This window comes from Lolium perenne, chromosome 6, assembly GCF_019359855.2.
Source record: "Lolium perenne isolate Kyuss_39 chromosome 6, Kyuss_2.0, whole genome shotgun sequence".
In the NCBI taxonomy this organism is placed as follows: Eukaryota; Viridiplantae; Streptophyta; class Magnoliopsida; order Poales; family Poaceae; genus Lolium; species Lolium perenne.
This window is the reverse complement of record NC_067249.2, coordinates 267,525,558-267,553,084: the sequence shown is the minus strand read 5'-3', so window position 1 is coordinate 267,553,084 and position 27,527 is coordinate 267,525,558.

Sequence of the window (27,527 nt, the reverse complement as noted above, 5' to 3'; positions counted from 1 at the left end):
ACAAAGGATTAACCGTATTGTGTGGAAGATGATTGTTTGCAGAAAACAGTAAAACAAGTATTGCAGTAGATTGTATGCGATGTAAAGAATAGGACCGGGGTCCACAGTTCACTAGAGGTGTCTCTCCCATAAGATAAAAGCATGTTGGGTGAACAAATTACAGTCGGGCAATTGACAAATAGAGAGGGCATAACAATGCACATACATGTCATGATAAATATAGTGAGATTTAATTGGGCATTACGACAAAGTACATAGACCGCTATCCAGCATGCATCTATGCCTAAAAAGTCCACCTTCAGGTTATCATCCGAACCCCTTCCAGTATTAAGTTGCAAACAACAGACAATTGCATTAAGTATGGTGCGTAATGTAATCAATAACTACATCCTTAGACATAGCATCAATGTTTTATCCCTAGTGGCAACAGCACATCCACAACCTTAGAACTTTCTGTCACTATCCCAGATTCAATGGAGGCATGAACCCACTATCGAGCATAAATACTCCCTCTTGGAGTTAAGAGCAAAAACTTGGCCAGAGCCTCTACTAATAACGGAGAGCATGCAAGATCATAAACAACACATAGGTAATAACTTGATAATTAACATAACATAGTATTCTCTATCCATCGGATCCCGACAAACACAACATATAGTATTACAGATAGATGATCTTGATCATGTTAGGCAGCTCACAAGATCCAACAATGAAGCACAATGAGGAGAAGACAACCATCTAGCTACTGCTATGGACCCATAGTCCAGGGGTGAACTACTCACTCATCACTCCGGAGGCGACCATGGCGGTGAAGAGTCCTCCGGGAGATGAATCCCCTCTCCGGCAGGGTGCCGGAGGAGATCTCCAGAATCCCCCGAGATGGGATTGGCGGCGGCGGCGTCTCAGTAAGGTTTTCCGTATCGTGGCTCTCGGTACTGGGGGTTTCGCAACGAAGGCTATTTGTAGGTGGAAGGGCAGGTAAAAAGGCGGCACGAGGGGCCCACACGATAGGTCGGCGCGGCCAGGGCTTGGGCCGCGCCGCCCTATAGTCTGGCCACCTCGTGGCCCCACGTCGTCTCCTCTTCGGTCTACTGGAAGCTTCGTGGCAAAATAGGACCCTGGGCGTTGATTTCGTCCAATTCCGAGAATATTTCGTTACTAGGATTTCTGAAACCAAAAACAGCGAAAACAAAGAATCGGCACTTCGGCATCTTGTTAATAGGTTAGTTCCAGAAAATGCACGAATATGACATAAAGTGTGCATAAAACATGTAGATATTATCAATAATGTGGCATGGAACACAAGAAATTATCGATACGTCGGAGACGTATCAGCATCCCCAAGCTTAGTTCTGCTCGTCCCGAGCAGGTAAAACGATAACAAAGATAATTTCTGGAGTGACATGCCATCATAACCTTGATCATACTATTTGTAAACATATGTAATGAATGCAGCGATCAAAACAATGGTAATGACATGAGTAAACAAGTGAATCATAAAGCAAAGACTTTTCATGAATAGCACTTCAAGACAAGCATCAATAAGTCTTGCATAAGAGTTAACTCATAAAGTAATAAATCAAAGTAAAGGTATTGAAGCAACACAAAGGAAGATTAAGTTTCAGCGGTTGCTTTCAACTTATAACATGTATATCTCATGGATAATCGTCAACATAGAGTAATATAATAAGTGCAATATGCAAGTATGTAAGAATCAATGCACAGTTCACACAAGTGTTTGCTTCTTGAGGTGGAGAGAAATAGGTGAACTGACTCAACATAAAAGTAAAAAGAATGGTCCTTCAACGAGGAAAGCATCGATTGCTATATTTGTGCTAGAGCTTTTATTTTGAAAACATGAAACAATTTTGTCAACGGTAGTAATAAAGCATATGAGTTATGTAAATTATATCTTACAAGTTGCAAGCCTCATGCATAGTATACTAATAGTGCCCGCACCTTGTCCTAATTAGCTTGGACTACCGGATCATCGCAATACACATGTTTTAACCAAGTGTCACAATGGGGTACCTCCATGCCGCCTGTACAAAGGTCTAAGGAGAAAGCTCGCATTTTGGATTTCTCGCTTTTGATTATTCTCAACTTAGACATCCATTCCGGGACAACATGGATAACAGATAATGGACTCCTCTTTAATGCATAAGCATGTGGCAACAATTATTATTCTCATATGAGATTGAGGATATATGTCCAAAACTGAAACTTCCACCATGAATCATGGATTTAGTTAGCGGCCCAATGTTCTTCTCTAACAATATGTATGCTCCAACCATTAAGGTGGTAGATCTCTCTTACTTCAGACAAGACGGACATGCATAGCAACTCACATGATATTCAACAAAGAATAGTTGATGGCGTCCCCAGAAACATGGTTATCGCACAACAAGCAACTTAATAAGAGATAAAGTGCATAAGTACATATTCAATACCACAATAGTTTTTAAGCTATTTGTCCCATGAGCTATATATTGCAAAGGCGAATGATGGAATTTTAAAGGTAGCACTCAAGCAATTTACTTTGGAATGGCGGAGAAATACCATGTAGTAGGTAGGTATGGTGGACACAAATGGCATAGTGGTTGGCTCAAGGATTTTGGATGTATGAGAAGTATTCCCTCTCGATACAAGGTTTAGGCTAGCAAGGTTATTTGAAACAAACACAAGGATGAACGGTGCAGCAAAACTCACATAAAAGACATATCGAAAACATTATAAGACTCTACACCGTCTTCCTTGTTGTTCAAAACTCAATACTAGATATTATCTAGACTTTAGAGAGACCAAATATGCAAACCAAATTTTAGCATGCTCTATGTATTTCTTCATTAATGGGTGCAAAGCATATGATGCAAGAGCTTAAACATGAGCACAACAATTGCCAAGTATCACATTACCCAAGACATTTATAGCAATTACTACATGTATCATTTTCCAATTCCAACCATATAACAATTTAACGAAGAAGAAACTTCGCCATGAATACTATGAGTAAAGCCTAAGGACATACTTGTCCATATGCAACAGCGGAGCGTGTCTCTCTCCCATACAGTGAATGCTAGGATCCATTTATTCAAACAAAAACAAAAACAAAAACAAACCGACGCTCCAAGCAAAGCACATAAGATGTGATGGAATAAAAATATAGTTTCAGGGGAGGAACCTGATAATGTTGTCGATGAAGAAGGGGATGCCTTGGGCATCCCCAAGCTTAGACGCTTGAGTCTTCTTAGAATATGCAGGGGTGAACCACCGGGGCATCCCCAAGCTTAGAGCTTTCACTCTCCTTGATCATATTGCATCATACTCCTCTCTTGATCCTTGAAAACTTCCTCCACACCAAACTCGAAACAACTCATAAGAGGGTTAGTGCACAATAAAAATTAACATGTTCAGAGGTGACACAATCATTCTTAACACTTCTGGACATTGCATAAAGCTACTGGACATTAATGGATCAAAGAAATTCATCCAACATAGCAAAAGAGGCAATGCGAAATAAAAGGCAGAATCTGTCAAAACAGAACAGTTCGTAAAGACGAATTTTAAAATGGAACCAGACTTGCTCAAATGAAAATGCCCAAATTTAATGAAAGTTGCGTACACATCTGAGGATCACGCACGTAAATTGGCTTAATTTTCTGAGCTACCTACAGGGAGGCAGGTCGAAATTCGTGACAGCAAAGAAATCTGAAACTGCGCAGTAATCCAAATCTAGTATGAACTTTACTATCAAAGACTTTACTTGGCACAACGAAACACAAAACTAAGATAAGGAGAGGTTGCTACAGTAGTAAACAACTTCCAAGACACAAAATAAAAAACAAAGTACTGTAGTAAAAACCATGGGTTGTCTCCCATAAGCGCTTTTCTTTAACGCCTTTCAGCTAGGCGCAGAAAGTGTGTATCAAGTATTATCAAGAGACGAAGCATCAACATCATAATTTGTTCTAATAATAGAATCATAAGGTAACTTCATTCTCTTTCTAGGGAAGTGTTCCATACCTTTCTTGAGAGGAAATTGATATTTAATATTACCATCCTTCATATCAATAGTAGCACCAACGGTTCGAAGAAAAGGTCTTCCCAATATAATGGGGCAAGATGCATTGCATTCAATATCCAAGACAACAAAATCAACGGGGACAAGGTTATTGTTAACCATAATATGAACATTATCAACTCTCCCCAAAGGTTTCTTTTTAGCATTATCAGCGAGATTAACATCCAAATAACAATTTTTCAATGGTGGCAAGTCAAGCATATCATAGACTTTCTTAGGCATAACAGAAATACTTGCACCAAGATCACATAAAGCATTACAATCAAAATCATTGACCCTCATTTTAATGATGGGTTCCCAACCATCCTCTAGCTTTCTAGGAATAGAAGTTTCAAGTTTTAGTTTCTCTTCTCGAGCTTTTATGAGAGCATTTGTAATATGTTTTGTGAAAGCCAAGTTTACAGCGCTAGCATTAGGACTCTTAGCAAGTTTTTGTAAGAACTTTATAACTTCAGAGATGTGGCAATCATCAAAATCTAAATCATTATGAGCTACAGCAATGGGATCATCATCCCCAAGGTTGGAAAAAATTTCAGCAGCTTTATCACAAGCAATTTCAGCAGTTTTAGCAATTTCAGGCAGTTTTGTACGCTTTGCACTAGGAGTAGAAACATTGCCAACACCAATTATTTTACCATTAATAGTAGGAGGTGCAGCAACATGTGAAGAATCAACATTACTTGTGGTGGTAATAGTCCAAACTTTAGCTACATTTTTCTCTTTAGCTAGTTTTTCATTTTCTTCTCTATCCCACCTAGCACGCAATTCAGCCATTAATCTTATATTCTCATTAATTCTAACTTGGATGGCATTTGTTGTAGTAACAATTTTATTTTCAATATCCCTATTAGGCATAAATTTCGATTTCAAAAGATCAACATCAGAGGCAAGACTATCAACCTTAGAAGCGAGAATATCAATTTTATTGAGTTTTTCCTCAACAGATTTGTTAAAGGCAATTTGTGTACTAATAAATTCTTTAAGCATAGCTTCAAGACCAGGGGGTACACTCCTATTATTGTTGTAAGAATTCCCATAAGAATTACCATAACCATTACCATTAGCAGAAGGATATGGCCTATAGTTATTACTAGAATTGTTCCGATAAGCATTGTTGTTGAAATTATTATTTTTAATGAAGTTTACATCAACATGATCTTATTGGGCAACCAATGAAGCTAACGGAACATTATTAGGATCAACATTAGTCCTATCATTCACAAGCATAGACATAATAGCATCAATCTTATCATTCAAGGAAGAGGATTCTTCAACAGAATTTACCTTCTTACCTTGTGGAGTTCTTTCCGTGTGCCATTCAGAGTAATTAATCATCATATTATCAAGGAGCTTTGTAGCCGCCCCCAAAGTGATGGACATAAAGGTACCTCCAGCAGCTGAATCCAATAAATTCCGCGAAGAAAAATTTAGTCCTTGCAGCGTGTCTTGATCTCCCCGGCAACGGCGCCAGAAAAAGAGCTTGATGGCGTGTAACTCACACGTTCATTGGGAACCCCAAGAGGAAGGTATGATGCGCACAGCAGCAAGTTTTCCCTCAGAAAGAAACCAACGTTTATCGAACCAGGAGGAGCCAAGAAGCACGTTGAAGGTTGATGGCGGCGGGATGTAGTGCGGCGCAACACCAGGGATTCCGGTGCCAACGTGGAACCTGCACAACACAACCAAAGTACTTTGCCCCAAAGAAACAGTGAGGTTGTCAATCTCACCGGCTTGCTATAACAAAGGATTAACCGTATTGTGTGGAAGATGATTGTTTGCAGAAAACAGTAAAACAAGTATTGCAGTAGATTGTATGCGATGTAAAGAATAGGACCGGGGTCCACAGTTCACTAGAGGTGTCTCTCCCATAAGATAAAAGCATGTTGGGTGAACAAATTACAGTCGGGCAATTGACAAATAGAGAGGGCATAACAATGCACATACATGTCATGATAAATATAGTGAGATTTAATTGGGCATTACGACAAAGTACATAGACCGCTATCCAGCATGCATCTATGCCTAAAAAGTCCACCTTCAGGTTATCATCCGAACCCCTTCCAGTATTAAGTTGCAAACAATAGACAATTGCATTAAGTATGGTGCGTAATGTAATCAATAACTACATCCTTAGACATAGCATCAATGTTTTATCCCTAGTGGCAACAGCACATCCACAACCTTAGAAATTTCATCACTTTGTCCCGCATTCAATGGAGGCATGAACCCACTATCGAGCATAAATACTCCCTCTTGGAGTTAAGAGCAAAAACTTGGCCAGAGCCTCTACTAATAACGGAGAGCATGCAAGATCATAAACAACACATAGGTAATAACTTGATAATTAACATAACATAGTATTCTCTATCCATCGGATCCCGACAAACACAACATATAGTATTACAGATAGATGATCTTGATCATGTTAGGCAGCTCACAAGATCCAACAATGAAGCACAATGAGGAGAAGACAACCATCTAGCTACTGCTATGGACCCATAGTCCAGGGGTGAACTACTCACTCATCACTCCGGAGGCGACCATGGCGGTGAAGAGTCCTCCGGGAGATGAATCCCCTCTCCGGCAGGGTGCCGGAGGAGATCTCCAGAATCCCCCGAGATGGGATTGGCGGCGGCGGCGTCTCAATAAGGTTTTCCGTATCGTGGCTCTCGGTACTGGGGGTTTCGCAACGAAGGCTATTTGTAGGCGGAAGGGCAGGTAAAAAGGCGGCACGAGGGGCCCACACTATAGGTCGGCGCGGCCAGGGCTTGGGCCGCGCCGCCCTATAGTCTGGCCACCTCGTGGCCCCACTTCGTCTCCTCTTCGGTCTTCTGGAAGCTTCGTGGCAAAATAGGACCCTGGGCGTTGATTTCGTCCAATTCCGAGAATATTTCGTTACTAGGATTTCTGAAACCAAAAACAGCAGAAAAAAGAATCGGCACTTCGGCATCTTGTTAATAGGTTAGTTCCAGAAAATGCACGAATATGACATAAAGTGTGCATAAAACATGTAGATATTATCAATAATGTGGCATGGAACACAAGAAATTATCGATACGTCGGAGACGTATCAGGATGTAGTGCGGCGCAACACCAGAGATTCCGGCGCCAACGTGGAACCTGCACAACACAACCAAAGTATTGCCCCAACGAAACAGTGAGGTTGTCAATCTCACCGGCTTGCTGTAACAAAGGATTAGATGTATAGTGTGGATGATGATTGTTTGCAGAAAACAGTAGAACAAGTATTGCAGTAGATTGTATTCGATGTAAAGAATAGGACCGGGGTCCACAGTTCACTAGAGGTGTCTCTCCCATAAGATAAATAGCATGTTGGGTGAACAAATTACAGTCGGGCAATTGACAAATAGAGAGGGCATGACAATGCACATACATGATACGATGAGTATTGTGAGATTTAATTGGGCATTACGACAAAGTACATAGACCGCTATCCAGCATGCATCTATGCCTAAAAAGTCCACTTTCAGGTTATCATCCGAACCCCTTCCGGTATTAAGTTGCAAGCAACAGACAATTGCATTAAGTATGGTGCGTAATGTAATCAATAACTACATCCTCGGACATAGCATCAATGTTTTATCCCTAGTGGCAACAGCACATCCACAACCTTAGAACTTTCTGTCACTGTCCCAGATTTAATGGAGGCATGAACCCACTATCGAGCATAAATACTCCCTCTTGGAGTTAAGAGTAAAAACTTGGCCAGAGCCTCTACTAATAACGGAGAGCATGCAAGATCATAAACAACACATAGGTAATAGATTGATAATCGACATAACATAGTATTCTCTATCCATCGGATCCCGACAAACACAACATATAGAATTACAGATAGATGATCTTGATCATGTTAGGCAGCTCACAAGATCCGACAATGAAGCACATGAGGAGAAGACAACCATCTAGCTACTGCTATGGACCCATAGTCCAGGGGTGAACTACTCACTCATCACTCCGGAGGCGACCATGGCGGTGAAGAGTCCTCCGGGAGATGATTCCCCTCTCCGGCAGGGTGCCGGAGGCGATCTCCAGAATCCCCCGAGATGGGATTGGCGGCGGCGGCGTCTCAGTAAGGTTTTCCGTATCGTGGCTCTCGGTACTGGGGGTTTCGCGACGAAGGCTTTAAGTAGGCGGAAGGGCAGGTAAAGGGGCGTGACGAGGGGCCCACACAATAGGCCGGCGCGGCTAGGGCTTGGGCCGTGCCGCCCTGGTGTGTCGCCACCTCGTGGCCCCACTTCGACTCTCCCTCGGTCTTCTGGAAGCTTCGTGGCAAAATAGGACCCTGGGCGTTGATTTCGTCCAATTCCGAGAATATTTCCTTTGTAGGATTTCTGAAACCAAAAACAGCAGAAAACAGCAACTGGCTCTTCGGCATCTCGTTAATAGGTTAGTGCCGGAAAATGCATAAATACGACATATAATGTGTATAAAACATGTAGATATCATCAATAATGTGGCATGGAACATAAGAAATTATCGATACGTCGGAGACGTATCAGCATCCCCAAGCTTAGTTCCTGCTCGTCCCGAGCAGGTAAACGATAACAAAGATAATTTCTGGAGTGACATGCCATCATAACCTTGATCATACTATTTGTAAGGGTATATTGCCCCTATGTGTGGTTTTGGTAATTAATGACAACCCCTATGGACTAATGTTTTCATTGAGTTTATATGAAGGAATATTCCATAGGTACTACTTGTACTCCATGTGTTGGATTCAAGTATGGATGCCATGAAGATAAAGGTATACCTTGTGTATTGGCATCAAGATCATCGGTATGAAGATATATATGTGATATGATCAAGAAGAAGAAATGAAGATGGAGTTCTTATGTGGAACTCAATACTAGCCATGCTCTATCTTAAGTGAGTATGAGAAGATACAAGGTTGAGTTGGGCAAGTTCAAGATGAGCATCTTGAGTGGATCACATGCTTGAAGCTTGCCGTCCATTTGGTGATAATGGACATGTGAAGATGTGCATCAATGGAGCTTTCCCATCATAGTGTATGGGGGAGCATTTGTGAGTCTTCACGAAGCAACATTGATCAAGTGAGGCATTCCGGCTTGTGTAGAGCTTGAAGTGTTATCATCAAGATCAAGCGGGATGCGCAAGGAAAAGGTATGACCTTGATAGGTTTTCCTTTTACCGGTCTCAAGGTGGTTGTTGGGAGACCAGATTATAGGATAAATAGCCGCACTATTAAGAGGGGCTTTCGGTTGAGTAACTTGATCACATCGTCTTAGGGAGCTCAATCCTTTGCATAATTTGCATATCCTTATTGCTTCTTGGTGTTTCTCTGTGTGAGGTTCTTGAGCTTGTTGCTAGCTTTACAACAAGCCCAAGTTCATCGAAAACGGAATCCGCATGCATCTTCTATTGCGTTTTCGAGTTTGACGTCTTCACCGTTTCTTGACGGTGGGAGACTCCCTCCCTAAAAACATTTAAAAATATCCTGTGAGGAGACTCCCTCCCTAAAAACATTTAAAAATATCCTGTTGGGGTTCTATTCGTCGTTATCTTTCCAACAAAATTGGTTTCATGTCAATCGGGGTCCGGACATAAAAGTTATCACAGTTTTAGTAAAACATGTTTTTCCCTGCTGGCCCGGTTTCTTGCCCGGTTTGACCGGCCTACCAACCGGCCAGTCCGGCGCGCAGTCCGGTCGACCGGTCGCCAACCGGTCGCCAACCAGGCGCCAACCGGATGACCTCCTGGACGACACAAAGTGACCCCGGTCGGGGTCCGGCGTGCCGACCGGTTTGGACCGGCTGGTCCGGTCTGTGGCCCGGTCCGACCGGGCCCTGGACCGGACGGCCCGGCCTCAGGCCCGGTTGACCGGCCTCCCCGATGGTTGACTCAGCCCAACTTTTCCCCAACGGTTATATTTGCTCTTGGGCTATAAATAGCCCTTCTTCCACCTTGGGCTGAGTCAGTTCTTCCCCTTTCTTCACCTTCATTGTTGCTCTTGGAAGAACTTGCTCTCCCCTTTGATTCCTCCCATAGTTCTTGCTAATTCTTGAGGGATCTAAGAGAGGAGATCTAGATCTACACTTCCACCAATCCATTTCTTCTCTAAGTGAGGGAAACTCTTGGGATCTAGATCTTGGAGTCTTTTGTTGACTTTCCCCATTGTTCTTCCTCTCCAATCTCATCCTAGCATTTGTTGTTTGGGTGGGATTTGAGAGTGAAGGATTTGAACACCTCTAGTGTTCTTGCTTTGCATCATTGCGTAGTGTTGAGCTCTCCACCACGATTAGTTCGAGTGAGAGACCGTGAGCTTGTTACTCTTGGAGGGAAACCTCCTAGTTGGCTTGGCGGTTGGTGCTCCGGTGATCTCTTCAAGAAGATTGTGAAGAGGCCCGGGCTTCTCCTTCGTGGAGCTTGTGAAGTGGTTGTGGAGCTTGCCATCTCCGGAGCGGAGGAAAAGCTAACCATAAGGAAAGGGCCATTATCCTTCGTGGGTGTGGTTCGGAGAATAGGGTGAGCCTTCGTGGCGCGGGGAATCCTTCGTGGGACCTCCACTCCTCCAAACGTGACGTACCTTGTTGCAAAGCAAGGGAACACGGGAATACATCCTCGTCTCCGCGTACCTCGGTTATTTCTATACCCGAGCTCTCTTTCCTTGTGATAGCCATCGTGCTTGAAGTACATATATCTTGCTATCACTTGTGCTACATATATCTTGTGCCTATCTTGCTTAGCTCTAGTTGCCATTGTTACACTTAGTTGAGCTTAGCATATTTAGGGTTTGTGCTTGTAAACTAAACATTAGTTTAATTCCGCATTCTCACAAGACAAATCCGCAAGAGTTTGTAATTGCCTATTCACCCCCCCCCCCCCTCTAGGCGACATCTCGATCTTTCACTATTGTAAGCATATGTAATGAATGCAGCGATCAAAACAATGGTAATGACATGAGTAAACAACTGAATCATAAAGCAAAGACTTTTCATGAATAGTACTTCAAGACAAGCATCAATAAGTCTTGCATAAGAGTTAACTCATAAAGCAATAAATCAAAGTAAAGGTATTGAAGCAACACAAAGGAAGAATAAGTTTCAGCGGTTTCTTTCAACTTATAACATGTATATCTCATGGATATTGTCAATATAGAGTAATATAACAAGTGCAATATGCAAGTATGTAGGAATCAATGCACAGTTCACACAAGTGTTTGCTTCTTGAGGTGGAGAGAGATAGGTGAACTGACTCAACATAAAAGTAAAAGAAAGATCCTTCAAAGAGGAAAGCAAAATATGCATGACATCAAGGCAGTGAGGTGTATCGAGAATTTTCCAGTACGGCAAGTCCCAAAACACGGACCTCCTTTTCCATACACCAATGAGCGGCGTCGTTTCCTTTTTCTTCTTCTTCTTCTCTCCAGGCTTTTGACGAATCTTTCCCGGCGCAGGGCACTCCTTCCAACCTTTCAGTAATGTATCGATCTCTTCGCCGCTCTTCTTACGTGGAGGTCCTCGGGGTTCATTTGTACCATCGAACAGATCTCCACGCTTTCTCCACGGGTCAGTTTTCTGTAGCCACCTTCGATGCCCCATGTAAACTGTTTTCGAAGAGCCGGGATCCTTACCAAGCTGCAAAAACATCGTCTCTTCCATGCACCTGACACATGCCTTGTGTCCATGGCACACCTGGCACGAAATGTAACCGTATCCGAGGTAGTCCTGCACCGTCGTGATCAACGCGGCTCTCAAAGGGAAATATTCTTCCGCGACGGCGTCCCATGTATCTACTCCTTCCTCCGCCCACAACATTTCAAGCTCCTCCTTTAATAGTTCGAGATACATGTTGATATCGTTTCCTGGCTGTGTCGGCCCTTGAATTAGCATACTCATCTGTATGTACTTCCTCTTCATGCACAGCCAGGGCGGGAGGTTGTAGATCCATACAAACACGGGCCATGTGCTATGTGTGCTGCTCTGGTTTCCGAACGGATTGAATCCGTCCGTGCTCGCACCCAACCTGATGTTTCTGGGATCTGCCCCAAAACTTCCGAATTCATTGTCTAATGCTTTCCACTGGCTTGCATCCGAAGGGTGCGTCAAAGACCGGGTGCTCAATCCGCTCTTTATCATTCAACACTGCCTCCTTTCTTTCTACGTGCCAGCGCATGAGCTTTGCTTCCTTGCGGTCCGCGTAGAACCGTTGAAGCCGGGGGGCGAGCGGGAAGTACCACACAACTTTCCGAGGAGCTTTCTTCTTCCCTTTCTTGTACCGTTCAGCTTCACACATAGGACATTTGGTCTTGTCCATGTGCTCCTTGCGATACATGATACAGTTGTTGATGCAGGCGTGATACTTTTCGTGGGGTAAGTCGAGAGGGCATGTGATTCTCTTGGCCTCGGCTAGACTACCAGGACACGTGTTCCCGGCAGGAAGGAGATCTTTCACGTATTCCAGGATGTCATCGACGCTTGTGTCCGTCCATCCGTGTTTCGCCTTCATCTGCAGCACATCGAGAGCTACTCTCAAGCGAGACTCCCCCAACCCGCGACCTGAGTCGTACAACGGAGTATTCGAGTCTATCTCGAGTTGCTCAAGCTTTGATTTCCGCTTGGCGCCTTTCGTCTTTTCGAGAAGCAGATCTTGAAGATGAGGGTCCCGCACGACTGAAGCTAGCGGCACCTCTTCGTCGTCGTCAAGGTTATTGTCGTCGTCAAGGTTATTGTCGTCGTCAAGGTTATCGTCCTGTGCGACAAACTCTTCATCATCATCAATATCATGATGCCCTCCTTCTTGCCGGCCATTTTTACCACCTGCCGCCGTCGCCCCATTGACCTCCGCGCCATCATCACTCATCCATTGAGTGTGTCCATGCATGAAACCATTAGTGAGCAGGTGCCCCTACAATTTGCCTGAATACTGGTCAAACCATTTCCCTCGTTTGCATCTCCGGCACGGACACAATACCTCCGTGCGGTTATTTTCATACATGTCGATGATCGCGTGTTTCAGATATCTCATCACGATGCTTTCACTCATCTCGATAACCATTATCGCCTGCATGGTAAGATTACATAATTCATTAGAACCATGCATCCGTCGGTAGTTTTCACGGAAAATTTCGGCATGACCTTCCTACACGGTAGGACATAGGAGCGCCAGAAATGTGCCGAAACGGAAACTTAAAGAATCAACATTTCAGCGCAACGTTGGCAACTCATTTTCAACGCCAACACACACAAGCACAAGCACAACATATATATATGCCACACACGAGAGCTTTGCTTCAAATGTCCAACATAAGTCGATTTCATTCCTCAATTATTTGTTCATTAATCACCTATTTGTTTGATATATTCGTCAACGAGATCGAGACGTCGCGCCGCTACCACGGCGTATGGAAGCCAACTTTCTAGATCTAGATCTAGATTGAGCGGTCAATGCGTGATAGATAGATCTAGATCTACATAGGGATGTGGGAGATGCATGTAGGAAGGGAAGATTTGCTCAAAAAATATGATTTTGTTTGGTCAAATTGGCTAAAGTTGGGGTAGAAATGGGCAAATATTAGGTGGGTTGGGAGAAGGGTCGGGTTGTGTGGATGAGGAGTGAGTGTAGTGGCTTGTGAGTGCTGGTTGGTGGCTGTAATAAGTCCCAGTTACTGCCGGCGCACCGGGACCTGGGTGCGCCGGGCGGTGTATAGCCCATCCGGCTATATCTGCTGCAGACCAGGCCCATGAAGCATTGCCGGCGCACCAGCCCAAGAGCGCGCCGGTAATAGAAAAATTACCGCCGGCGCGCTCCTGGGCTGGTGCGCCGGCAATGCTTCGTGGGCCTGGCCGAGTTGGGGGGAGGTGTTGCCAGGAAATAGCGCCGGCGCGTCGTGTCAGCTGGTGCGCCGGCAGTGGGACGGCATCGCCGGCGCGGCTGTTTCCTGGTGCGCCGGCAACAAGTTCCACCGGCGCATGCCTATGGTGGTGCGCCGGCACCACTTGCCTCCACCTATAGGCTTTTCCCTAGTAGTGTAATGGTGCCTTGCCCTAATAGAGCTTTGCACTTGCAAGAATATTAGCTTGCAACAATATAACTTGCAATAGTCTAGCTTGCCTTGGTGGGTGAGGTGATCAAAGTTCTCTTCTTCTTCTTGGTAGAATACCTCCTCCTCTTGATAGTCTCCGGTACTAGCGTCTATACACGAATACGAGGATACAATCACCAAACAATACTTAAGTAGTCTTAATTAGCCTTAATGGCTCACTTAAAATGATCTAGCATCATCACTTAACATTGCTACCTAAAATTATAAGAGGGTTTTCTTACTTAGTGCTAGAGAAAAATTTCCTCTCATTGAAATGTGGATTAGGGTTTCTCTTTAAGTCTTTGGAGGAAATACTTTCCTCTCATTGAATCTTGTTAAGATTTAATCTCCTTAATTGAATAACCTATGAATCCATGTTGACCAAGGTCAACCCTTCATAATCATCATTTGGGAAAATGATTTAAATGAGGTAAGGTACCTCATACAATTTAACACTACTATCATTATGATTTAATATCACCAACTAACCCCATATGAGATTTTGTAAACCATGGTCACTACCTCATATAAAGTTACTTGGGACAAGATTTAAATGAGGGCAAACACCTCATGGGATTTATTATATAGTTTTGGACAATATCACTTGACTAGAAATAGCCATATAGTCCTTTATTTACTTTAGGCCATGATCACTCAAAGTAACCCTACCATATTTTTGCATAATCAATTACAACATGTGAAATGTGATTTATGAGAGTTGAAATCAACTCAATAGCATTTTTGGTTGATTTTTAATAATTGTTTGAAGTTGTAAAAGTCTCTGACTTGTTATTTTTGTCACATCTATTCTACAAAGAATTTCAATGTGAGACCAGTGTGGTTGGTTAGATAATTTCATAGGTTTTCCAAAGATATAAAGTTTGTTGAATATGGTGCAGTAGATTTGAAACCATTTGTATTTGAATTGGACACCAGTTTGCATTTTAAAAGATTTGATTTAAACCAATTTTGAATTAACAGGCCACGCGGGAAAATTAACGGGCCAACGAGGGAGAGAGAGAAGTGGGCCAGCCCAGCAGTGCGTCTCGCACACGTGGGCGTCCTGATAGGTGGGGCACACCTGTCAGTGGGTTTTAAAACCCGAAGCGGTACGGGATACTGTGGGCCGTTGGATTAAAAGGCGATCGGGCGACTCTGGGTCGTCGTCATCTCCGACGAGACCCTACCCTGGTCGCGGCGGTGGTGGGGATCGATGACCAACCTGGGCTCCGGCGAGGCTCGGCGAGGGTGCGCGGCGACGTTATCGAGGACGAGGAAGCGAACGGTGGTCGCGGGGGAAGCTGGGGTGGCGCCAATCGTCGTTGTCGCGGAGGTACTGGCACGGCAGTCTCCGACCAAATTGTGGCGGCGGAGGGTGTAATCGGCAAAGGGAGGTGGTCAGGGAGGCTCAGGAGGAAGAGGGGAAGGCAATGGCGTGCTCAATTCGTCCAGGGGCGTGCCCCTTTTATAGTGGCACGAGGTGACCGTGGGGTGCGGCAAGGTCGACGGCGGCGATGGCGTTCCAGGGCGTGATAACCCACAAGTATAGGGGATCGCAGCAGTCTTCGAGGGAAGTAAAACCCAAATTTATTGATTCGACACAAGGGGGGGTAAAGAATACTTATAAGCCTTAACAACTGAGTTGTCAATTCAGCTGCACCTAGAAAAGCACTAGTAACAGGGGTGATGTGAAAGTAGCAGTAATATGAGAGCAATAGTAATAGTAACACAAAGATATGATAACACAGAGGCAATGGCACCAGAAAATAGTTGATACTACTTCCAATGACATATAGAACAATTATATGATGATGAGAGATGGACCGGGGTTCCCAGCGATCTACACTAGTGGTAACTCTCCAATAACAAGTGACAAGTGTTGGGTGAACAAATTACAGTTGGGCAATTGATAGGATTGATAAAGCATTAAGAAAGATGTCGAGGGTGCTCCTCGGCAATGCCCTCCGATAGGGGCTTAGGGTTGATGGAATCCTGCAAGCTGACACGAGACATCGGTGCACAGACAAGCGGGGAGAGCGATTTACCCAGGTTCGGGGCCCTCGATGAGGTAAAACCCTTACGTCCTGCCTGTCTGTTCTTTGATTATGATGAAAACAGATTACAATGGGGTGCCGAATAGTTCGGCTGTGATCTCGTCGAGATGCTAGTTGCTAGGGTAACCTAGTTCTAAGCTTTTGTTGGCTATTGCTGCTAAGATTGATTGTGTCCCTCGGCAGGCCCTCTCCTGGCCTTTATATAAGAGGCCAGGTCTCAAGGGTCCTACCCGAGGACGACTAGGTTTACAGTAGATTAGATCCAATCTTTCCTTGTTTATTCGCTCCCTTGTCTTGCCTGTCAAGGAATCTTCTGGTGCGCCGGCCTAGTGGCCCATCTAACCTTCAGGTGTCTTCATGGGCCTCCAGTTGACCAATACAGGATAGGGCAACGTCGGTTACTCGAAGGGTAATGCCCACGTCAGTAGCCCCCGAGTGTCTAGCCGAAGATAATTCGGGTAGAGTCTAATGCATGTTTTCTCCTGACATTCTTCTCCTTCATTGCTTTTGTTCATCTTGATTATGCTTCATCTTCTTCTTATCGGGTGCGCGTCAGCGCTCCCGATGGGAGTAGCCCCCGAGTCTAGGTACGGATGCTTGCAATCCGTGCGTAGACTCAAGTTGTACCACTCGAATACTTTCCTCTGCCGAGGTCTTCATAAATCATCCAATATATTTTCTTTATGCAAAGGATAATGAGTAACGTGCCCAACTGTTGTTTGGTTAACTGCCGATGGCAAAACACCGTTACCCTACACAGAATCAAGTCCCCGGGCATGATCCTGGAGTGCAAAAAACTTCTATCAGGTATGCATCACGAGCTCCCGATGGGAGTAATAGCCCCCGAGTGCCTGGGTGCACGCACTTTGCAACCGAGTGCTGACTCAAACCTTCTTCCTTCGACTGCCCATTTTGTCGAGTCTTCATTTTATCGGGTGCGCGTCAGCGCTCCCGATGGGAGTAGCCCCCGAGTCTAGGTACGGATGCTTGTAATCCGTGCGTGGACTCGAATCCTTCATCCGATAACTTTTTATGTTTCCTTCGAATGCTTCCAAATTATGACGAAATTGCTGACGTGTAACTGCTGCAGGCTGATTTGATGGGCCCATCATGACGAGCTAGCCCTAGCCCTGCTCAATCAGTTTTTTAGGGCTTGACCACTATACGCGTAACGACCGAGGTGGCTCCTCGATTTTCGCGCAATCGTGGGCGTAGTGGGCCGTCAATTCCTTCCCTTCCTCAAGCGCCACGTGCTTACTTCAATTTTTCCTTGAAATCTCCAAGGGACAAAAAGTTCTCAATTTTCTCCACGGTTCCCGCAGCATCTCCTCATTCTCCCTCTTCTTCCTTCTTTCGCCACTGTTGCGCCGCCGCCACAGTTTCAATCTTCCTCAGATCTCGCAATGGTGAAGAAGAAGAACACCGCCGCCGCTGCTAGCTCCACCAGCGGAGGTGCCGCTGCCAAGTCCTCCTCTTCTCTTCCGAAGGGGAGCGCTCCAAACGCCCCTCCCTCAGCTCCGGCGCCGCCAGCGCCGTCGGGCTCGATGGCCAAACCTGGGGACTGGGTAGCTTCAACCGTCACCAAGCGCGACGAAAAGAGGTCTCGAAGCTTAGGATTGATATCCTCCGACGCGGGAGATGTGATCCTTCCAGGTGCGATCTCTCGGCCTGATCCTCCTGCTGGATTTTCTGTGATGTTCTTATCTTTTCTTCATCGAGGCCTTTCACTCCCCACTCATGGATTCCTCCTCCATCTCTTGCGGACGTATGAAATCCAATTGTGGCAACTTACCCCCAACTCAATCCTCCATGTTGTTGTGTTCATCACCCTTTGCGAGGCATTTTTGGGCATCGAACCTCATTTCGGGCTGTGGAAGAAGATCTTCTATGTGAAAAGATACAGCAGTAGTAATGGGTACTTTGTCACCGGAGGAGTAGGTTTTGTTGCTCGCTCAGAAGTTAATTACTTTAATTTTCCAATGAGAGAGTCTGTGCAAGGATGGAGGTTGAAATGGTTTTACGTTAAAGATTCTTCGTCACCCGAATGTCGACTCCCCTGCTATGCCGACGTTACTGAAGCCAAGCCCAAGGACTCTTGGAAGAACATCCTCTCAGCCGACGAAAGGACCTCAGCTGAAGAATTGTTCGCCAAATTCCTTCGAATCAAAGAGGCCGACGGCCAAACTATGATCGGTACGGAGGTGGCAGCAGTTTTCCTGAAGCGCCGAATCCAACCAGTTATGGCCAGAATTCACCCGATGTGGTTGTACTCAGGTCCAAAGGATGAAACCAGGATCAATGCTGCCGATCTATCAGAAAAAGAGCTGCTTGACGAAGTTCGTCGTCTTACTTCCTTCAACCAGGAAGATTCGATTCCGCTGATCTCTTCTTATGCTCCCCTTGACGTTGATCATCCACCATCAGGGGTATTTTCCTTTTTTCACATCTCTATTATAGCTCCTTGCTTAGCTGACATGATTACCTTTGTTCTTACTTGTCATTCTTCTTTGCCAGATCCCTATAGCTTCTGAAAATACACGCGATTCACCGGGTGATACCTCTGAGGGGAAAGGCTCCTCAATCCCAGTAGATTTCCACACCATCGATCAAACAGGTTTAGAGGATGAATATAATGGTCCAATGAATCTTGAAGTTGCCCGCGCTGATCTTCCCTCCTCAGCCGATAATACTTGTATCGCAGATGGATCAGTGCGTAACGTCGACACTGATCGTGATACTTTTGTTGATGCAGCTGCGGATGGGGTCAGAGCTTCTCCTGCGAAGAGATCAACCGGCGGTTTTGCCGATGAAGATGATCTCTTCGACATGTAAGTAGTTCCTTTCTGAAAGTTATACTGTGCCTTTTTTACCTTCCATACTTCTGTTATAATCACAGTCGACTGTTTACTTTTGCAGTGACGAGGGCTTTATCGAGCCTCCTCCTAAAAAGGCCAAATCTGATGCTGTTTCACCGGTCGTGGTGGCTTCCGAAGCTTCGGCTCCTAAGGCTGCCCCCATGGCTCAAGCATCGACTGCGTCTTCCCTTTCCAAAGGGAAGGATATTTCTCCAACTGCTGCTACTGCGGCTCCTTTTTCTGTAAGTCCTCTTCTGATCTTAATACAAATTCGTTGGAGCGTGCCCTATTTAATTGTTTTTCTTTCTCTCTTTAAGGACCTGCGTGGCGTTATCTCCTCTCTGGAGGTTTTCGCCTCCCGATTCACTTCTCTAGAGGCTGACAAAGTTCGGCTGCAAAAGGAAGTCGAATCTTCCTCCTCAAAACTGGATGGCGCAGTCAAGATAGCTGCCGCGGCTTGCCAAGAGATTGATTCTCTGAAGGAGGAGCTGGCCAAACTGAAAGGGAAGCTGAAGGAAGAAGAAGCATCCAGGCTGGTAGCTGAGGCTCGAGCAGCTGAAAAGGATGAAGTCCTTCGTCAATCTTCTTTGGCCTTGCTTGGTAATCTCTAACATACTTTTGTCGGGAGATGTTCTTATGGATTTAAACTTTTTGTCAATGACTGAATTTTTTCCTTCTTTTGTGTTGCAGAGGCAGCAAACATTCCTGTCGATGCCCTGGAAAGAGTTCCAAATAATTCCCCGGCGAACACGGTGTCAACGATTCTCGCTTCTCACCAGCTTACACAAGAGCTTCTTGTGAAGGGGAAGGGTGCTCTGGCGCGGATGCACTCGATGATCTTCCCCAAGATTAATCAAGAGAAGACCCTGGGACAACTGATCGATACCTTCGCGGTTGACACCAAGGAGGTCATCGAGGTATTCAAGCGTACATCGCGCACTTTTGGTGATGTCCTAGCCTTCCAGCTTATGATGGGTTACGGCTTTAAGGGTGACATCGAGGAAATGACTAAGGGGCTTCCAAAAGGGCAAGACGGGCAGCCTGTTGATTTGAGCACCTTTAAGGCATCTGCTCTTACTTGTGCCCGTCAGCTTCTTGAACTGGTTTCATCAAGGAAATCATCGACTGGCCCTAGTTCATCGACTCAAACACAGCTTCCTTGATTCTTGTACCAAACTTGTGCCTTGAGTTGATGCGAAACATTGCTCTGCCGCCAAACTCATGTTTTTGTAATAAACTTCGTGCTAGCATTTGTTGTAGGCCCAGTTTTGCTATGATATCACTTTCTTGCACTTCTCCCGATGGGAGTTATTTTGGACATTGGGCTGTACCATATCCATCACTTTTTTATAGCCAGTACTTCTTGCAGGTCTTCCCAGTGCCCTCATTTGTAGACGACTCGTCGGGTGCGCTTCCTGAAAGCGATCGGGTCCAGCGCATGAAAGACCGAATAACACAGACGGAGAAGGATTTACGCAGCACTTATGCCTTAGCTGCCATCGTCAATAAAAAGAGCGAGATTGCAGCCGACGTGGAGCGGTACATTCTTGGCGAGCTGCATAAGGCTACCGAAAGTTTAAACTGTAAGTTTCTTGATCCTTTTGCCTGCTTGCTAGCAACTTCTTGTCTGAGTCTTTTACTAATTCTTTTGGCAGTCATAGCGTTGAACCCTGCGGAAGAGAACAAGCGGATACACGAGCGGGTGCATGCTTTGACTCAGCTTTCCTCATCCGAAGAGATTTTACGCAAGGGAACACTCGAAGGCTTCGGCCGTCGTCAAATTTCAAGATCGAGTGCAACAGGTCCACCAGTTCTTCGACAAGTGCTACAAGGCCATGAGGGTAGTTTGGAAAACAATGTTTCCTCTCAATGCAGTTCCCCCTACCCTTTTGACTTTGATGTCTGAATTTGGAAGTGCCAAGAAGGTTCGGGAGCTAGTAAGATCTCAAGTCTTTGCAGGGGCCAAATGTACGCTTGCCCTTGTGCTTGCTTGTTATCCTTCAGCTTGCTTGCTGTCTATTGCCAACGCAACTGGTGATTTCGAGGAGCTGTACCCGAAGGTTTTAGCTCCTGCTCATGTAATTGTCGACAGGCTTGAGGAGATGTCAAAGGTACCTGAGGAAAAGGAAACTCCGCAAGGGTGATGTAAAGGTGTAATGTTACTTTTGTAAATTGTATTGGCTAATTCATCCGAGTGTTCGGGTTTTTTGGGCCAAAAACTTCTTATCTGGTTGGTACATGAATGTGTACTTTTACCATGCCGTTGGCAAATATTTAAAGGGGCGAAGCTTAATTGCCCGTTGGATGTATGAGTACTAGTTGGTTAGCAAATCATTATGAGTGATCGGCTCGTGTTGCAGGTTTTGCTAAACCTGTTGTATGCGCAACTTTGCTTTCAACCGTTTGTAAATTTCGACAGTCATTCCCAAATTTTTCGGGTGTAATGGTTCTGCCGATAAGCCCGTTGCTCTCTGATATTTCCATAAGTGAAATATCGAGCGTGGGTTGTGTGTAAGTTTTTCCAAACTCTTGCTTTATACGGCACTCGTAGAGGCATCTGAAGCAGAGGGAAAGGTGACGTCATTGTAGCACTCGTAGAGGCTTTTTGGAGCACGATCTTCCGCCCTGTACTATGTTTGCATAGTGATGGGGCTTAGAAGTTTGTAGTTACTGCAATGCTTAACAAGAATCGAAGCTTTAAGTTCTTATTAATAAGGTAAGCACAATGCTAGAGGGCGAAAAGAGGAAGGCCCTGTTTATAATGAAGGGAAATAAAGAAAGTAAAGGCTGGTAAACTGCTTAGTCAAGGAAGGGGTTCTTTTCTTCTTCTGGCTTCTTCTCCGCGTTAGTGATTGCTGCAGCGTTGCTGGTTTCATCAGGGGTTTGAGCGGTGGTTGCCAGCGTCTTGCTTTCTCCTAAACCTTCTGTGCCATCAACTGCCGAACCCTTTGCTGCCGAAGCTTCTGCTGCCGAAGCTTTAAGGGCGAGAGCGGCTGGCTTCTTCTTTATTTCCCAGCCATCTTTTTCTTCCTTGATCTCTCGTAAAGACAGCTTGGGCGGAAGGTCGATGATTTCTTGCTGTTTCCCGAACTTCGCAGCAATCCTCTGAAAGTCGCGATCACAATTGTCCGAGCGCGAAAAACTTCCATAGACTGTGATGTTTGTCCCATTATTCCCAGGCATTTTCAGCTTGAGGTATGCATAATGTGGTACAGCCATGAACTTGGCATACGCTGGTCTCCCGAGTATAGCGTGATACTGCGACTCCCAGTTCACCACTTCAAACTCGATTTTTTCCTTCCTGAAATTATCGGCTCTACCGAAGATAACATTCAGGTAAACTTTGCCAAGAGAGTGGCCCGGTGCGGTTGGAAGGATCCCGTGGAAGCAGGTGTCTGTTTCTTCCAGCATGCTCATGGCGATCCCCATGCTTCTGATTGTGTCGACGAATATCAGGTTTAGTCCGCTTCCACCATCCATGAAGACTTTGCTCATCTTGAACCCTCCAATTTGTGCCTCGACTACCAGAGCGGCATGTCCTGGTTTTGGTATGGTCATCGGATGATCTGTTCGGCTGAACGTAATGCTCTGAGAAGACCAGTCGACGTACTCAGGGATGTTTGCCATGATGCTTTCTGCCAAATTGATCTCTCGGGTGAGCCTCTTCATCTCTCTTTTTGAAACGCCTGTCCTGTGGATCATACTCATCTGCCCACGTGGCGGTGAGAATGCCTCATTGGGTTGAGCCTGCTGGACTTGGTGCTGCGGTGGAGGTGGTGGCGGTGGTGGTAGCTGTTGTTGGCCTGACTGCTGGATGAGTTTGTGCATGTCAAGGAACTGTCGACAGTCCCTGAGCAGGTGACTCGACTTTGTTTTGCTGTCTTTGGAATCGACATACGAATGTAGGTAACAAGGGGCGTTGACCTGTTCAGCGTAGGGTAGTTCGGGAGTCCTCTGCTGCCGTGGTTTATAGTTACCACGGTTCCCAGAGTTGTTCCGGTTACCATCGTGCCCGCCATCTCGGTCGTCCTGCCGATCGGCATACCCTGCTGCTACCAGATTGTTATCATCGTAGTTGCGGTTTTTCCTCCTCTTGTGTCGATCCCTTCGGCTACCCGAGTCGTGCTTCGGCTGATCATCGTCTTCGTCATCGCTGCGCTGCCGTGGCCTTCGCACGTTATCTTCACCGTCGGCCCAGCTGTTGGCAATTTCCATTAACTTGGTTATGGTTTTTGGCTTCTTGCGCCCGAGTTCTTCTATGTAACTTTCCCGCTGGACGCCGTCGCTGAAAGCGTCGATTGCTCTGTCGACAGATACGTCTTCGGCAGCATTCAGGAGCTTTGTGAATCTCCCAATGTAAGAACGCATCGACTCCTTCTGCTTCTGCCGACAATTCCGTAGCTCTTCGATCCCGACGGGCCTCTTATATGTTGCTTGGAAGTTGGCAACGAAGGCGTCTACTAGGTCATCCCATGATTTGACAGAACCTTTCGGCAGACCCCGTAGCCAGGCCCGTGCTGAATCCTTCAAGTAAAGTTGTAAGCATTGCATTGCCGCTATCTGGTTTCCTTTGTGCAGGATCACTGTCTGCAGGTAATCATCTATCCAAGATCTTGGTTCTTGCTGCCCATCGTACTTGGCGGCATCAGTAGGGGTAGGCTTAAACTTTTTAGGCGGCATTGCTTCGCGTATCTTGTAACTTAGGCAGTCGGCTCCCCTAAGCTCGCCGTCGTACTCCTGGTCTTCGTCCGAAGAATCGCTATCATCGTCTTTCCTGGTGGCGCGTCGGCGCCTTGCTTTGTCGATCCTGCTCTGGGTGATCTCGTCCCGAGCGTCTCTCGCATGATGTTTTGACCCACTGCCTTGGGCCATAGTTTTTTCCTTTTGCGGGACCAGGTTGTTTCCCAATATCGCGAGACTCTCGAGGGCACCTCGGTGAGCCTGAGCCATAGATCCTTCAGGGCGCTGGTTGATGAGGTAAGCGGCGAGGTTGGCCGTTGCTGCTGCAACGGTTTTTGGCCGTGGCATGCCCGCGGTATCTGTGGTCATGAAAGATTTAGTCAGATTTGACGTTATCTCTCTGGCGTCATCTTCCGAAAGCCTGGACATCCTCAACCGGTGCTTGCCTGCTCCCTGGGTGTTTCGGGAGGCACTCCCCTGTGAACCCCTTCGTCGTTCGCTGGATCGATCCGCGGCAGTTAAGCGTCTTTCGAGGGAGGCTTGCTCTTTCGACAAGTGTTCTCGGTTTTTCTCTAGTATGGAGCGGTAAGCATTGAGGGTTCCGACCGAAGTTCCTGCAGGGAGCGGTGTGTTGTTGAGTACTGCTGCCCGTGCTGCCGCCCACTCCTCATCCGCAATGGTGTAATCGCTATCGCGGTTGCTGGCGCTGTCCTCAAAACTTGCCCTTCTGCTAGAGCGGGGGGTATGGTCCTCGTCTCCTCTGCGCCTTGCGTTCCCTGGGTTATTGGCGACATAGACCTGATGGCGTGCCGCCCTTTGGTTGGTTCGTAGAATGGTGCTGTCGATACTGTCTTCTCCCGATAAATACTGGGCGTTGCAGATGAACGGCGTGTCGGTAGATCCCAGTCCGTGCCTGGTGTCGCAGTTCAGGCAATAATACAAGGTTAACTTCGAAGATGAAGAATCGTCCGACCCTACTGACATAGAGGACGTCGAGCGGGGAGCCAATGGTGTAGGAGAGCACGTTGATCCCGTTAGGCCAGCCGACAGATCGACTGAAGACGATGCGTTCGAACTTGTCGATCCGGAAGTGGGGTATTCCAGCAGTTGAAGGATTCCTTCTGCGTTGACGTTGTAATGGACGCTGCCGAATGTCATCTCCATGTTCCCTTGTAGATCCGAAAAGTTTGAACGGGAGGACTCGCTGTGTGGAGTAAACTCGTAGGAGCCGAATCGAATCGGGCTTCCCAGGACGGGCGACGATGGTGTCGATGAGGTTGCTGATGAGGTTACTGGCGAACTTGCTGGCGAAATTGCCAGCAAGTTTGCCGATGAGGCTGCCGATGTCATGATCGTATCTGCCGATGCCCTGCCTTGTGCCAACAGGGTTCCCACAGACGGCGCCAATTGTCGAGGGTGCTCCTCGGCAATGCCCTCCGATAGGGGCTTAGGGTTGATGGAATCCTGCAAGCTGACACGAGACATCAGTACACAGACAAGCGGGGAGAGCGATTTACCCAGGTTCGGGGCCCTCGATGAGGTAAAACCCTTACGTCCTGCCTGTCTGTTCTTTGATTATGATGAAAACGGATTACAATGGGGTGCCGAATAGTTCGGCTGTGATCTCGTCGAGATGCTAGTTGCTAGGGTAACCTAGTTCTAAGCTTCTGTTGGCTATTGCTGCTAAGATTGATTGTGTCCCTCGGCAGGCCCTCTCCTGGCCTTTATATAAGAGGCCAGGTCTCAAGGGTCCTACCCGAGGACGACTAGGTTTACAGTAGATTAGATCCAATCTTTCCTTGTTTGTTCGCTCCCTTGTCTTGCCTGTCAAGGAATCTTCTGGTGCGCCGGCCTAGTGGCCCATCTAACCTTCAGGTGTCTTCATGGGCCTCCAGTTGACCAATACAGGATAGGGCAACGTCGGTTACTCGAAGGGTAATGCCCACGTCAAAAGAACATCAATTCATTAATCATGTAGGCATGTTTTCCATATATAGTCATACGTGCTCGCAATGAGAAACGTGTACAACATCTTTTGTCCTACCAGCCGGTGGCAGCCGGGCCTCAAGGGAATCTACTGGATATTAAGGTACTCCTTTTAATAGAGCACCGGAGCAAAGCATTAACACTTGGTGAAAACATGTGATCCTCACATCACCGCCATCCCCTCCGGTTGTCCCGATTTCTGTCACTTCGGGGCCTTTGGTTCCGGACAGCGACATGTGCATACAACTTGTAGATACAATCTAAGCAATAAGTATAGAGCTTTAAATCTAAGATCATGCCACTCGGGCCCTAGTGACAAGCATTAAGCATAACAAGATTGCAGCAACAATAACTTCACAAACTTTATAGATATACTAATCATAATGTATCATCCATCGGATCCCAACAACACAACACCGATTACATCAGATGAATCTCAATCATGTAAGGCAGCTCATGAGATCATTGTATTGAAGTACATGGGATAGAGAATACCAACTAGCTACTGCTAGAACCCGTAGTCCATGGGGGAACTACTCACGGAGCATGATGGAGGCGGTGGCGTCGATGGAGATGGCTTCCGGGGGCACTTCCCCGTCCCGGCAGGGTGCCGGAACAGAGACTTCTGTCCCCCGAATTGGAGTTTCGCGATGGCGGCGGCGCCCCTGGAGTCTTTCTGGAGTTTCGTCAATTGGTATCGCGTTTTTAGGTCGAAAGGGCTTATATAGGCGAAGAGGCGGCGCAGGAGGGGCGACAGGGTGGCCCCACACCAGGCCGGCGCGGCCAGGGTGTAGCCCGCGTGGCCCACATGTGTGGTGGCCCCCTGGCTCTCCTCCGACTCCCCTTCGGTGTTCTGGAGCCTTCCGGGAAAAATAAGATCTTGGGTCTTTGTTTCGTTGAATTCCGAGAATGTTGCCCGAACAGCCTTTCTGGAACCAAAAACAGCAGAAAACAGGAATTGGCACTGTGGCATCTTGTTAATAGGTTAGTTCCGAAAAACGCATGAAATCATCATAAAGTGCAAGCAAAACATGTAAGTATTGTCATAAAACAAGCATGGAACATCAGAAATTATGGATACGTTGGAGACGTATCAGCATCCCCAAGCTTAGTTCCTACTCGTCCTCGAGTAGGTGAAGGATAAAAAGAATAATTTCTGTAGTGACATGCTACTTACATAACCTTGATCATACTATTACAAAGCATATGAAATGAATGAAGTGACTCAAGGCAATGATCTATAGTTGCTAACAAATAGATAACATATAGCAAAACTTTTCATGAAGAGTACTTTCAAGACAAGTATCAAAAGTCTTGCATAAGAGTTAACTCATAAAGCAATAAATTCAAAGTAAAGGCATCGAAGCAACACAAAGTAAGATATAAGTTTCAGCAGTTGCTTTCAACTTTCAACATGCATATCTCATGGATAATTGTCAACATAAAGTAATATGATGAATGCAAATAAGCAAGTATGTAAGAATCAATGCACAGTTGACACAAGTGTTTGCTTCTAAGATGGAAGGAAGTAGGTAAACTGACTCAACATAAAGTAAAAGAATGGCCCTTCGCAGAGGGAAGCATTGATTGCTATATTTGTGCTAGAGCTTTGGTTTTGAAAACATAAAGAGAGCATAAAAGTAAAATTTTGAGAGGTGTTTGTTGTTGTCAACGAATGGTAGTGGGAACTCTAACCCCCTCGCCAGGCAAACCTTCAAAGAGTGGCTCCCATTTTATTTTTATTTTTGTGTGGCACTCCTTCCAACCTTTCTTTCACAAACCATGGCTAACCGAATCCTCGG